General features: G+C 50.5%; 7 non-coding genes across 7 annotated transcripts; all 7 read right to left on the bottom strand.

The window, feature by feature from the left end:
* Positions 1-1,164: 1,164 nt before the first annotated feature.
* Positions 1,165-1,248, bottom strand: Trnal-uaa. Its single transcript has one exon. It is a non-coding gene; the product is annotated as a tRNA-Leu (tRNA).
* A 1,795-nt stretch (positions 1,249-3,043) lies between these two features.
* On the bottom strand, positions 3,044-3,128 carry Trnal-uaa. The gene has a single exon. It is a non-coding gene; the product is annotated as a tRNA-Leu (tRNA).
* A 1,789-nt stretch (positions 3,129-4,917) lies between these two features.
* On the bottom strand, positions 4,918-5,001 carry Trnal-uaa. Its single transcript has one exon. It is a non-coding gene; the product is annotated as a tRNA-Leu (tRNA).
* A 1,788-nt stretch (positions 5,002-6,789) lies between these two features.
* Positions 6,790-6,873, bottom strand: Trnal-uaa. The gene has a single exon. It is a non-coding gene; the product is annotated as a tRNA-Leu (tRNA).
* Positions 6,874-8,661: 1,788 nt separating this feature from the next.
* On the bottom strand, positions 8,662-8,745 carry Trnal-uaa. The gene has a single exon. It is a non-coding gene; the product is annotated as a tRNA-Leu (tRNA).
* A 1,788-nt stretch (positions 8,746-10,533) lies between these two features.
* Trnal-uaa lies at positions 10,534-10,617 on the bottom strand. The gene has a single exon. It is a non-coding gene; the product is annotated as a tRNA-Leu (tRNA).
* A 1,788-nt stretch (positions 10,618-12,405) lies between these two features.
* Positions 12,406-12,489, bottom strand: Trnal-uaa. Its single transcript has one exon. It is a non-coding gene; the product is annotated as a tRNA-Leu (tRNA).
* Between the last annotated feature and the right edge of the window lie 1,665 nt (positions 12,490-14,154).

Here is a 14,154-nt window from a genome sequence, read left to right as displayed (position 1 = left end):
CCTCTGGCGCCAGGAGGGAAGGGCGACACATCACGGAGCAAGCAGCGCGTAGCAGAAGGCGGTGGTGGTTGTGTCGGTCAGCATGGTTGCTTCCCAAGTAGCTGATCCGGGTTCGAAGCCCGGGGACACCGCACGCAAGTTGTCTTCTTTACTCAGGAGAGTGTTTCCAACGCTCGCGATCGTCGAATTTCCAAACTGTCGTGTTACGAATGGTTTTCCTTCGCCCCTCGTCCAGCTCCGCGTAGGCTAGTGCGGATTGCGATTCACAGCATCGTGTGTCCCCATGTGTCGACTTGTCCCGACTTTGCTCGGCTGACGCGAAAGCTGACGCTTGCAAATGGGCGTATATGTAGAGGGACAGGCGCTAGAAACGACCTGGGAGAGACCGACTCGACAAACGCGCAACGGACCCTTTCATTTTGACTGTGGCCGCAGGTTCGCGAATTTGGGTCCCGAGAGGCAAGAGAGGGGTCAGCGTGCTGGACCGTATCATTACCGCGCAGCAACACCGAAAACTAAGGGAAAAGGCAAAATTAAAGAATCCAACAGCACGTAGACTTCCTAGTTAGCCACCGAGCCGTGTACTAAGCACGCAAAAACGCTGCTTAACTTCGGTGATCGGACGAGAACCCGTGTCGTCAGCGTGGCACACAAGTCGGCGAGAACGTTTCCAGACGTGCGGACATCTTAGTCCTTGTACAGATCACTTGGGAATTGCTTGGCAGTCTCTCGCGCTGCCTTTTAGGGAAGCAATATGAAATAGCCCTTGGTGGGATCTAACCCATAGCCTTCCGTTGTTAGCATGACACACTAACTTAGTGAGCTTACTGCCCACGCAATACGGCCGCTTCACATCTCCAGCACCTGAGCCACCGTTTCATCTATCTTTATTAAGGCCTTACGATTCCTTTAAACACGTATGCGTTGCTGTTGAGGTTTTTCTCGCTGTCGCTTGGAACCCAGAGCCACAGCACAACAACAACGGAAACGTCCGTAAGAAGAGCTAAACCTCGACGCGGGAAAAGTATGTTCCGCTATTTCTTTTTCGACCGCTCGGTCTGTCACTGTCGTCTCTAGTAAAATCTGCTTCGCGTGTTTCTGCATAATTTTACTTGTTCTGTAAGATCACGGGAGTATGTTAGTTTCAGAATGTTTAAAATGCATTGTCAGATGTGGGGCTCGAACCCACGCTCCCTTATGGGAACCAGAGCTTAAATCTGGCGCCTTAGACCGCTCGGCCAATCTGACGTGCGAGGCAAGAGCTCCAGAGACTTCCTTCTCTAGCAATATCTCAGAAGAACCTCACTGCGAAATCTGTTTCTTTTTTCGGTAGGATGGAATTATGTCAGTTTTAGAAAATTTAAGACGCTATGTCAGACGTCGCGTAGGAAATGCACCCTCCCCTTCGGGAACGAATGTGGCGCGTTGGACCGCTTTCTTCCGTCGTTTCTAGTTTGAACTGTAACTAGCAAAACTGTATTTAGTAATAGGAACATTTTCACATTGATGCAAAGAAAACTAGATATTAGCCAACGGCAAATAAGGCCGTTTCCTAGCAACAGCCACGCTGTGCATAACGCTCTCGTGGGAAGCCAATGAAATACTTCCTGTGAGGCTCAAACTGTCGACCTTCACTTTACAATACTTAGGCACTGCCCCGTGGTACCGACGCATACATACTGAAGCGTCCTTTGGATCGTCAGTGAGTACTTCATATTAGAAATTTCGTGTTCGCCCTGATGTGCATTAAAGGGCAGATTCTTCAGTAAAAGTTAGTTCTGCGCTCAGTTTCAGTATATGGCCCTAGCAGCACCAGGAAAACGGGTTCAGATGTGCTCGCCTTCCACTCGGCGTTGAGCGCCTACAGCGAGATTGCCTTCGGGCCTCTGGCGCCAGGAGGGAAGGCGACACATCACGGAGCAAGCAGCGCGTAGCAGAAGGCGGTGGTGGTGTGTCGGTCAGCATGGTTGCTTCCCAAGTAGCTGATCCGGGTTCGAAGCCCGGACACCGCACGCAAGTTGTCTTCTTTACTCAGGAGAGTGTTTCCAACGCTCGCGATCGTCGAATTTCCAAACTGTCGTGTTACGAATGTTTTCCTTCGCCCCTCGTCCAGCTCCGCGTAGGCTAGTGCGGATTGCGATTCACAGCATCGTGTGTCCCCATTGTCGACTTGTCCCGACTTTGCTCGGCTGACGCGAAAGCTGACGCTTGCAAATGGGCCGTATATGTAGAGGACAGGCGCTAGAAACGACTGGGAGAGACCGACTCGACAAACGCGCAACGGACCCTTTCATTTGACTGTGGCCGCAGGTTCGCGAATTTGGGTCCCGAGAGGCAAGAGAGGGGTCAGCGTGCTGGACCGTATCATTACCGCGCAGGCAACACCGAAAACTAAGGGAAAAAGGCAAAATTAAAGAATCCAACAGCACGTAGACTTCCTAGTTAGCCACCGAGCCGTGTACTAAGCACGCAAAAAACGCTGCTTAACTTCGGTGATCGGACGAGAACCCGTGTCGTCAGCGTGGCACACAAGTCGGCGAGAACGTTTCCTAGACGTGCGGACATCTTAGTCCTTGTACAGATCACTTGGGAATTGCTTGGCAGTCTCTCGCGCTGCCTTTTAGGGAAGCAATATGAAATAGCCCTTGGTGGGATCTAACCCATAGCCTTCCCGTTGTTAGCATGACACACTAACTTAGTGAGCTTACTGCCCACGCAATACGGCCGCTTCACATCTCCAGCACCTGAGCCACCGTTTCATCTATCTTTATTAAGGCCTTACGATTCCTTTAAAACACGTATGCGTTGCTGTTGAGGTTTTCTCGCTGTCGCTTGGAACCCAGAGCCACAGCACAACAACAACGGAAACGTCCGTAAGAAGAGCTAAACCTCGACGCGGGAAAAGTATGTTCCGCTATTTCTTTTCGACCGCTCGGTCTGTCACTGTCGTCTCTAGTAAAATCTGCTTCGCGTGTTTCTGCATAATTTACTTGTTCTGTAAGAATCACGGGAGTATGTTAGTTTCAGAATGTTTAAAATGCATTGTCAGGATGTGGGGCTCGAACCCACGCTCCCTTATGGGAACCAGAGCTTAAATCTGGCGCCTTAGACCGCTCGGCCAATCTGACGTGCGAGGCAAGAGCTCCAGAGACTTCCTTCTCTAGCAATATCTCAAAGAACCTCACTGCGAAATCTGTTTCTTTTTCGGTAGGATGGAATTATGTCAGTTTTAGAAAATTTAAGACGCTATGTCAGACGTCGCGTAGGAAATGCACCCTCCCCTTCGGGAACGAATGTGGGCGCGTTGGACCGCTTTCTTCCGTCGTTTCTAGTTTGAACTGTAACTAGCAAAACTGTATTTAGTAATAGGAACATTTTCACATTGATGCAAAGAAAAACTAGATATTAGCCAACGCCAAATAAGGCCGTTTCCTAGCAACAGCCACGCTGTGCATAACGCTCTCGTGGGAAGCCAATGAAATACTTCCTGTGAGGCTCAAACTGTCGACCTTCACTTTACAATACTTAGGCACTGCCCGGTGGTACCGACGCATACATACTGAAGCGTCTTTGGATCGTCAGTGAGTACTTCATATTAGAAATTTCGTGTTCGCCCTGATGTGCATTAAAGGGCAGATTCTTCAGTAAAAGTTAGTTCTGCGCTCAGTTTCAGTATATGGCCCTAGCAGCACCAGGAAAACGGGTTCAGATGTGCTCGCCTTCCACTCGGCGTTGAGCGCCTACAGCGAGATTGCCTTCGGCCTCTGGCGCCAGGAGGGAAGGCGACACATCACGGAGCAAGCAGCGCGTAGCAGAAGGCGGTGGTGGTGTGTCGGTCAGCATGGTTGCTTCCCAAGTAGCTGATCCGGGTTCGAAGCCCGGACACCGCACGCAAGTTGTCTTCTTTACTCAGGAGAGTGTTTCCAACGCTCGCGATCGTCGAATTTCCAAACTGTCGTGTTACGAATGGTTTTCCTTCGCCCCTCGTCCAGCTCCGCGTAGGCTAGTGCGGATTGCGATTCACAGCATCGTGTGTCCCCATGTGTCGACTTGTCCCGACTTTGCTCGGCTGACGCGAAAGCTGACGCTTGCAAATGGGCGTATATGTAGAGGACAGGCGCTAGAAACGACTGGGAGAGACCGACTCGACAAACGCGCAACGGACCCTTTCATTTGACTGTGGCCGCAGGTTCGCGAATTTGGGTCCCGAGAGGCAAGAGAGGGGTCAGCGTGCTGGACCGTATCATTACCGCGCAGCAACACCGAAAACTAAGGGAAAAGGCAAAAATTAAAGAATCCAACAGCACGTAGACTTCCTAGTTAGCCACCGAGCCGTGTACTAAGCACGCAAAAACGCTGCTTAACTTCGGTGATCGGACGAGAACCCGTGTCGTCAGCGTGGCACACAAGTCGGCGAGAACGTTTCCAGACGTGCGGACATCTTAGTCCTTGTACAGATCACTTGGGATTTGCCTGGCAGTCTCTCGCGCTGCCTTTTAGGGAAGCAATATGAAATAGCCCTTGGTGGGATCTAACCATAGCCTTCCCGTTGTTAGCATGACACACTAACTTAGTGAGCTACTGCCCACGCAATACGGCCGCTTCACATCTCCAGCACCTGAGCCACCGTTTCATCTATCTTTATTAAGGCCTTACGATTCCTTTAAACACGTATGCGTTGCTGTTGAGGTTTTCTCGCTGTCGCTTGGAACCCAGAGCCACAGCACAACAACAACGGAAACGTCCGTAAGAAGAGCTAAACCTCGACGCGGGAAAAGTAAGTTCCGCTATTCTTTTCGACCGCTCGGTCTGTCACTGTCGTCTCTAGTAAAATTCTGCTTCGCGTGTTTCTGCATAATTTACTTGTTCTGTAAGATCACGGGAGTATGTTAGTTTTTCAGAATGTTTAAAATGCATTGTCAGATGTGGGGCTCGAACCCACGCTCCCTTATGGGAACCAGAGCTTAAATCTGGCGCCTTAGACCGCTCGGCCAATCTGACGTGCGAGGCAAGAGCTCCAGAGACTTCCTTCTCTAGCAATATCTCAAAGAACCTCACTGCGAAATCTGTTTCTTTTTTCGGTAGGATGGAATTATGTCAGTTTTAGAAAATTTAAGACGCTATGTCAGACGTCGCGTAGGAAATGCACCCTCCCCTTCGGGAACGAATGTGGCGCGTTGGACCGCTTTCTTCCGTCGTTTCTAGTTTGAACTGTAACTAGCAAAACTGTATTTAGTAATAGGAACATTTTCACATTGATGCAAAGAAAACTAGATATTAGCCAACGGCAAATAAGGCCGTTTCCTAGCAACAGCCACGCTGTGCATAACGCTCTCGTGGGAAGCCAATGAAATACTTCCTGTGAGGCTCAAACTGTCGACCTTCACTTTACAATACTTAGGCACTGCCCCGGTGGTACCGACGCATACATACTGAAGCGTCTTTGGATCGTCAGTGAGTACTTCATATTAGAAATTTCGTGTTCGCCCTGATGTGCATTAAAGGGCAGATTCTTCAGTAAAAGTTAGTTCTGCGCTCAGTTTCAGTATATGGCCCTAGCAGCACCAGGAAAACGGGTTCAGATGTGCTCGCCTTCCACTCGGCGTTGAGCGCCTACAGCGAGATTGCCTTCGGCCTCTGGCGCCAGGAGGGAAGGCGACACATCACGGAGCAAGCAGCGCGTAGCAGAAGGCGGTGGTGGTGTGTCGGTCAGCATGGTTGCTTCCCAAGTAGCTGATCCGGGTTCGAAGCCCGGACACCGCACGCAAGTTGTCTTCTTTACTCAGGAGAGTGTTTCCAACGCTCGCGATCGTCGAATTTCCAAACTGTCGTGTTACGAATGGTTTTCCTTCGCCCCTCGTCCAGCTCCGCGTAGGCTAGTGCGGATTGCGATTCACAGCATCGTGTGTCCCCATGTGTCGACTTGTCCCGACTTTGCTCGGCTGACGCGAAAGCTGACGCTTGCAAATGGGCGTATATGTAGAGGACAGGCGCTAGAAACGACTGGGAGAGACCGACTCGACAAACGCGCAACGGACCCTTTCATTTGACTGTGGCCGCAGGTTCGCGAATTTGGGTCCCGAGAGGCAAGAGAGGGGTCAGCGTGCTGGACCGTATCATTACCGCGCAGCAACACCGAAAACTAAGGGAAAAGGCAAAATTAAAGAATCCAACAGCACGTAGACTTCCTAGTTAGCCACCGAGCCGTGTACTAAGCACGCAAAAACGCTGCTTAACTTCGGTGATCGGACGAGAACCCGTGTCGTCAGCGTGGCACACAAGTCGGCGAGAACGTTTCCAGACGTGCGGACATCTTAGTCCTTGTACAGATCACTTGGGAATTGCTTGGCAGTCTCTCGCGCTGCCTTTTAGGGAAGCAATATGAAATAGCCCTTGGTGGGATCTAACCCATAGCCTTCCCGTTGTTAGCATGACACACTAACTTAGTGAGCTTACTGCCCACGCAATACGGCCGCTTCACATCTCCAGCACCTGAGCCACCGTTTCATCTATCTTTATTAAGGCCTTACGATTCCTTTAAACACGTATGCGTTGCTGTTGAGGTTTTCTCGCTGTCGCTTGGAACCCAGAGCCACAGCACAACAACAACGGAAACGTCCGTAAGAAGAGCTAAACCTCGACGCGGGAAAAGTATGTTCCGCTATTTCTTTTCGACCGCTCGGTCTGTCACTGTCGTCTCTAGTAAAATCTGCTTCGCGTGTTTCTGCATAATTTACTTGTTCTGTAAGATCACGGGAGTATGTTAGTTTCAGAATGTTTAAAATGCATTGTCAGATGTGGGGCTCGAACCCACGCTCCCTTATGGGAACCAGAGCTTAAATCTGGCGCCTTAGACCGCTCGGCCAATCTGACGTGCGAGGCAAGAGCTCCAGAGACTTCCTTCTCTAGCAATATCTCAAAGAACCTCACTGCGAAATCTGTTTCTTTTTTCGGTAGGATGGAATTATGTCAGTTTTAGAAAATTTAAGACGCTATGTCAGACGTCGCGTAGGAAATGCACCCTCCCCTTCGGGAACGAATGTGGCGCGTTGGACCGCTTTCTTCCGTCGTTTCTAGTTTGAACTGTAACTAGCAAAACTGTATTTAGTAATAGGAACATTTTCACATTGATGCAAAGAAAACTAGATATTAGCCAACGGCAAATAAGGCCGTTTCCTAGCAACAGCCACGCTGTGCATAACGCTCTCGTGGGAAGCCAATGAAATACTTCCTGTGAGGCTCAAACTGTCGACCTTCACTTTACAATACTTAGGCACTGCCCCGGTGGTACCGACGCATACATACTGAAGCGTCTTTGGATCGTCAGTGAGTACTTCATATTAGAAATTTCGTGTTCGCCCTGATGTGCATTAAAGGGCAGATTCTTCAGTAAAAGTTAGTTCTGCGCTCAGTTTCAGTATATGGCCCTAGCAGCACCAGGAAAACGGGTTCAGATGTGCTCGCCTTCCACTCGGCGTTGAGCGCCTACAGCGAGATTGCCTTCGGCCTCTGGCGCCAGGAGGGAAGGCGACACATCACGGAGCAAGCAGCGCGTAGCAGAAGGCGGTGGTGGTGTGTCGGTCAGCATGGTTGCTTCCCAAGTAGCTGATCCGGGTTCGAAGCCCGGACACCGCACGCAAGTTGTCTTCTTTACTCAGGAGAGTGTTTCCAACGCTCGCGATCGTCGAATTTCCAAACTGTCGTGTTACGAATGGTTTTCCTTCGCCCCTCGTCCAGCTCCGCGTAGGCTAGTGCGGATTGCGATTCACAGCATCGTGTGTCCCCATGTGTCGACTTGTCCCGACTTTGCTCGGCTGACGCGAAAGCTGACGCTTGCAAATGGGCGTATATGTAGAGGACAGGCGCTAGAAACGACTGGGAGAGACCGACTCGACAAACGCGCAACGGACCCTTTCATTTGACTGTGGCCGCAGGTTCGCGAATTTGGGTCCCGAGAGGCAAGAGAGGGGTCAGCGTGCTGGACCGTATCATTACCGCGCAGCAACACCGAAAACTAAGGGAAAAGGCAAAATTAAAGAATCCAACAGCACGTAGACTTCCTAGTTAGCCACCGAGCCGTGTACTAAGCACGCAAAAACGCTGCTTAACTTCGGTGATCGGACGAGAACCCGTGTCGTCAGCGTGGCACACAAGTCGGCGAGAACGTTTCCAGACGTGCGGACATCTTAGTCCTTGTACAGATCACTTGGGATTTGCCTGGCAGTCTCTCGCGCTGCCTTTTAGGGAAGCAATATGAAATAGCCCTTGGTGGGATCTAACCCATAGCCTTCCCGTTGTTAGCATGACACACTAACTTAGTGAGCTTACTGCCCACGCAATACGGCCGCTTCACATCTCCAGCACCTGAGCCACCGTTTCATCTATCTTTATTAAGGCCTTACGATTCCTTTAAACACGTATGCGTTGCTGTTGAGGTTTTCTCGCTGTCGCTTGGAACCCAGAGCCACAGCACAACAACAACGGAAACGTCCGTAAGAAGAGCTAAACCTCGACGCGGGAAAAGTATGTTCCGCTATTTCTTTTCGACCGCTCGGTCTGTCACTGTCGTCTCTAGTAAAATCTGCTTCGCGTGTTTCTGCATAATTTACTTGTTCTGTAAGATCACGGGAGTATGTTAGTTTCAGAATGTTTAAAATGCATTGTCAGATGTGGGGCTCGAACCCACGCTCCCTTATGGGAACCAGAGCTTAAATCTGGCGCCTTAGACCGCTCGGCCAATCTGACGTGCGAGGCAAGAGCTCCAGAGACTTCCTTCTCTAGCAATATCTCAAAGAACCTCACTGCGAAATCTGTTTCTTTTTTCGGTAGGATGGAATTATGTCAGTTTTAGAAAATTTAAGACGCTATGTCAGACGTCGCGTAGGAAATGCACCCTCCCCTTCGGGAACGAATGTGGCGCGTTGGACCGCTTTCTTCCGTCGTTTCTAGTTTGAACTGTAACTAGCAAAACTGTATTTAGTAATAGGAACATTTTCACATTGATGCAAAGAAAACTAGATATTAGCCAACGGCAAATAAGGCCGTTTCCTAGCAACAGCCACGCTGTGCATAACGCTCTCGTGGGAAGCCAATGAAATACTTCCTGTGAGGCTCAAACTGTCGACCTTCACTTTACAATACTTAGGCACTGCCCCGGTGGTACCGACGCATACATACTGAAGCGTCTTTGGATCGTCAGTGAGTACTTCATATTAGAAATTTCGTGTTCGCCCTGATGTGCATTAAAGGGCAGATTCTTCAGTAAAAGTTAGTTCTGCGCTCAGTTTCAGTATATGGCCCTAGCAGCACCAGGAAAACGGGTTCAGATGTGCTCGCCTTCCACTCGGCGTTGAGCGCCTACAGCGAGATTGCCTTCGGCCTCTGGCGCCAGGAGGGAAGGCGACACATCACGGAGCAAGCAGCGCGTAGCAGAAGGCGGTGGTGGTGTGTCGGTCAGCATGGTTGCTTCCCAAGTAGCTGATCCGGGTTCGAAGCCCGGACACCGCACGCAAGTTGTCTTCTTTACTCAGGAGAGTGTTTCCAACGCTCGCGATCGTCGAATTTCCAAACTGTCGTGTTACGAATGGTTTTCCTTCGCCCCTCGTCCAGCTCCGCGTAGGCTAGTGCGGATTGCGATTCACAGCATCGTGTGTCCCCATGTGTCGACTTGTCCCGACTTTGCTCGGCTGACGCGAAAGCTGACGCTTGCAAATGGGCGTATATGTAGAGGACAGGCGCTAGAAACGACTGGGAGAGACCGACTCGACAAACGCGCAACGGACCCTTTCATTTGACTGTGGCCGCAGGTTCGCGAATTTGGGTCCCGAGAGGCAAGAGAGGGGTCAGCGTGCTGGACCGTATCATTACCGCGCAGCAACACCGAAAACTAAGGGAAAAGGCAAAATTAAAGAATCCAACAGCACGTAGACTTCCTAGTTAGCCACCGAGCCGTGTACTAAGCACGCAAAAACGCTGCTTAACTTCGGTGATCGGACGAGAACCCGTGTCGTCAGCGTGGCACACAAGTCGGCGAGAACGTTTCCAGACGTGCGGACATCTTAGTCCTTGTACAGATCACTTGGGATTTGCCTGGCAGTCTCTCGCGCTGCCTTTTAGGGAAGCAATATGAAATAGCCCTTGGTGGGATCTAACCCATAGCCTTCCCGTTGTTAGCATGACACACTAACTTAGTGAGCTTACTGCCCACGCAATACGGCCGCTTCACATCTCCAGCACCTGAGCCACCGTTTCATCTATCTTTATTAAGGCCTTACGATTCCTTTAAACACGTATGCGTTGCTGTTGAGGTTTTCTCGCTGTCGCTTGGAACCCAGAGCCACAGCACAACAACAACGGAAACGTCCGTAAGAAGAGCTAAACCTCGACGCGGGAAAAGTATGTTCCGCTATTTCTTTTCGACCGCTCGGTCTGTCACTGTCGTCTCTAGTAAAATCTGCTTCGCGTGTTTCTGCATAATTTACTTGTTCTGTAAGATCACGGGAGTATGTTAGTTTCAGAATGTTTAAAATGCATTGTCAGATGTGGGGCTCGAACCCACGCTCCCTTATGGGAACCAGAGCTTAAATCTGGCGCCTTAGACCGCTCGGCCAATCTGACGTGCGAGGCAAGAGCTCCAGAGACTTCCTTCTCTAGCAATATCTCAAAGAACCTCACTGCGAAATCTGTTTCTTTTTTCGGTAGGATGGAATTATGTCAGTTTTAGAAAATTTAAGACGCTATGTCAGACGTCGCGTAGGAAATGCACCCTCCCCTTCGGGAACGAATGTGGCGCGTTGGACCGCTTTCTTCCGTCGTTTCTAGTTTGAACTGTAACTAGCAAAACTGTATTTAGTAATAGGAACATTTTCACATTGATGCAAAGAAAACTAGATATTAGCCAACGGCAAATAAGGCCGTTTCCTAGCAACAGCCACGCTGTGCATAACGCTCTCGTGGGAAGCCAATGAAATACTTCCTGTGAGGCTCAAACTGTCGACCTTCACTTTACAATACTTAGGCACTGCCCCGGTGGTACCGACGCATACATACTGAAGCGTCTTTGGATCGTCAGTGAGTACTTCATATTAGAAATTTCGTGTTCGCCCTGATGTGCATTAAAGGGCAGATTCTTCAGTAAAAGTTAGTTCTGCGCTCAGTTTCAGTATATGGCCCTAGCAGCACCAGGAAAACGGGTTCAGATGTGCTCGCCTTCCACTCGGCGTTGAGCGCCTACAGCGAGATTGCCTTCGGCCTCTGGCGCCAGGAGGGAAGGCGACACATCACGGAGCAAGCAGCGCGTAGCAGAAGGCGGTGGTGGTGTGTCGGTCAGCATGGTTGCTTCCCAAGTAGCTGATCCGGGTTCGAAGCCCGGACACCGCACGCAAGTTGTCTTCTTTACTCAGGAGAGTGTTTCCAACGCTCGCGATCGTCGAATTTCCAAACTGTCGTGTTACGAATGGTTTTCCTTCGCCCCTCGTCCAGCTCCGCGTAGGCTAGTGCGGATTGCGATTCACAGCATCGTGTGTCCCCATGTGTCGACTTGTCCCGACTTTGCTCGGCTGACGCGAAAGCTGACGCTTGCAAATGGGCGTATATGTAGAGGACAGGCGCTAGAAACGACTGGGAGAGACCGACTCGACAAACGCGCAACGGACCCTTTCATTTGACTGTGGCCGCAGGTTCGCGAATTTGGGTCCCGAGAGGCAAGAGAGGGGTCAGCGTGCTGGACCGTATCATTACCGCGCAGCAACACCGAAAACTAAGGGAAAAGGCAAAATTAAAGAATCCAACAGCACGTAGACTTCCTAGTTAGCCACCGAGCCGTGTACTAAGCACGCAAAAACGCTGCTTAACTTCGGTGATCGGACGAGAACCCGTGTCGTCAGCGTGGCACACAAGTCGGCGAGAACGTTTCCAGACGTGCGGACATCTTAGTCCTTGTACAGATCACTTGGGATTTGCCTGGCAGTCTCTCGCGCTGCCTTTTAGGGAAGCAATATGAAATAGCCCTTGGTGGGATCTAACCCATAGCCTTCCCGTTGTTAGCATGACACACTAACTTAGTGAGCTTACTGCCCACGCAATACGGCCGCTTCACATCTCCAGCACCTGAGCCACCGTTTCATCTATCTTTATTAAGGCCTTACGATTCCTTTAAACACGTATGCGTTGCTGTTGAGGTTTTCTCGCTGTCGCTTGGAACCCAGAGCCACAGCACAACAACAACGGAAACGTCCGTAAGAAGAGCTAAACCTCGACGCGGGAAAAGTATGTTCCGCTATTTCTTTTCGACCGCTCGGTCTGTCACTGTCGTCTCTAGTAAAATCTGCTTCGCGTGTTTCTGCATAATTTACTTGTTCTGTAAGATCACGGGAGTATGTTAGTTTCAGAATGTTTAAAATGCATTGTCAGATGTGGGGCTCGAACCCACGCTCCCTTATGGGAACCAGAGCTTAAATCTGGCGCCTTAGACCGCTCGGCCAATCTGACGTGCGAGGCAAGAGCTCCAGAGACTTCCTTCTCTAGCAATATCTCAAAGAACCTCACTGCGAAATCTGTTTCTTTTTTCGGTAGGATGGAATTATGTCAGTTTTAGAAAATTTAAGACGCTATGTCAGACGTCGCGTAGGAAATGCACCCTCCCCTTCGGGAACGAATGTGGCGCGTTGGACCGCTTTCTTCCGTCGTTTCTAGTTTGAACTGTAACTAGCAAAACTGTATTTAGTAATAGGAACATTTTCACATTGATGCAAAGAAAACTAGATATTAGCCAACGGCAAATAAGGCCGTTTCCTAGCAACAGCCACGCTGTGCATAACGCTCTCGTGGGAAGCCAATGAAATACTTCCTGTGAGGCTCAAACTGTCGACCTTCACTTTACAATACTTAGGCACTGCCCCGGTGGTACCGACGCATACATACTGAAGCGTCTTTGGATCGTCAGTGAGTACTTCATATTAGAAATTTCGTGTTCGCCCTGATGTGCATTAAAGGGCAGATTCTTCAGTAAAAGTTAGTTCTGCGCTCAGTTTCAGTATATGGCCCTAGCAGCACCAGGAAAACGGGTTCAGATGTGCTCGCCTTCCACTCGGCGTTGAGCGCCTACAGCGAGATTGCCTTCGGCCTCTGGCGCCAGGAGGGAAGGCGACACATCACGGAGCAAGCAGCGCGTAGCAGAAGGCGGTGGTGGTGTGTCGGTCAGCATGGTTGCTTCCCAAGTAGCTGATCCGGGTTCGAAGCCCGGACACCGCACGCAAGTTGTCTTCTTTACTCAGGAGAGTGTTTCCAACGCTCGCGATCGTCGAATTTCCAAACTGTCGTGTTACGAATGGTTTTCCTTCGCCCCTCGTCCAGCTCCGCGTAGGCTAGTGCGGATTGCGATTCACAGCATCGTGTGTCCCCATGTGTCGACTTGTCCCGACTTTGCTCGGCTGACGCGAAAGCTGACGCTTGCAAATGGGCGTATATGTAGAGGACAGGCGCTAGAAACGACTGGGAGAGACCGACTCGACAAACGCGCAACGGACCCTTTCATTTGACTGTGGCCGCAGGTTCGCGAATTTGGGTCCCGAGAGGCAAGAGAGGGGTCAGCGTGCTGGACCGTATCATTACCGCGCAGCAACACCGAAAACTAAGGGAAAAGGCAAAATTAAAGAATCCAACAGCACGTAGACTTCCTAGTTAGCCACCGAGCCGTGTACTAAGCACGCAAAAACGCTGCTTAACTTCGGTGATCGGACGAGAACCCGTGTCGTCAGCGTGGCACACAAGTCGGCGAGAACGTTTCCAGACGTGCGGACATCTTAGTCCTTGTACAGATCACTTGGGATTTGCCTGGCAGTCTCTCGCGCTGCCTTTTAGGGAAGCAATATGAAATAGCCCTTGGTGGGATCTAACCCATAGCCTTCCCGTTGTTAGCATGACACACTAACTTAGTGAGCTTACTGCCCACGCAATACGGCCGCTTCACATCTCCAGCACCTGAGCCACCGTTTCATCTATCTTTATTAAGGCCTTACGATTCCTTTAAACACGTATGCGTTGCTGTTGAGGTTTTCTCGCTGTCGCTTGGAACCCAGAGCCACAGCACAACAACAACGGAAACGTCCGTAAGAAGAGCTAAACCTCGACGCGGGAAAAGTATGTTCCGCTATT

This window comes from Schistocerca piceifrons, unplaced genomic scaffold, assembly GCF_021461385.2.
Source record: "Schistocerca piceifrons isolate TAMUIC-IGC-003096 unplaced genomic scaffold, iqSchPice1.1 HiC_scaffold_1062, whole genome shotgun sequence".
NCBI classification, from domain to species: Eukaryota; Metazoa; Arthropoda; class Insecta; order Orthoptera; family Acrididae; genus Schistocerca; species Schistocerca piceifrons.
This window is presented reverse-complemented; position numbering and strand designations above follow the sequence as displayed.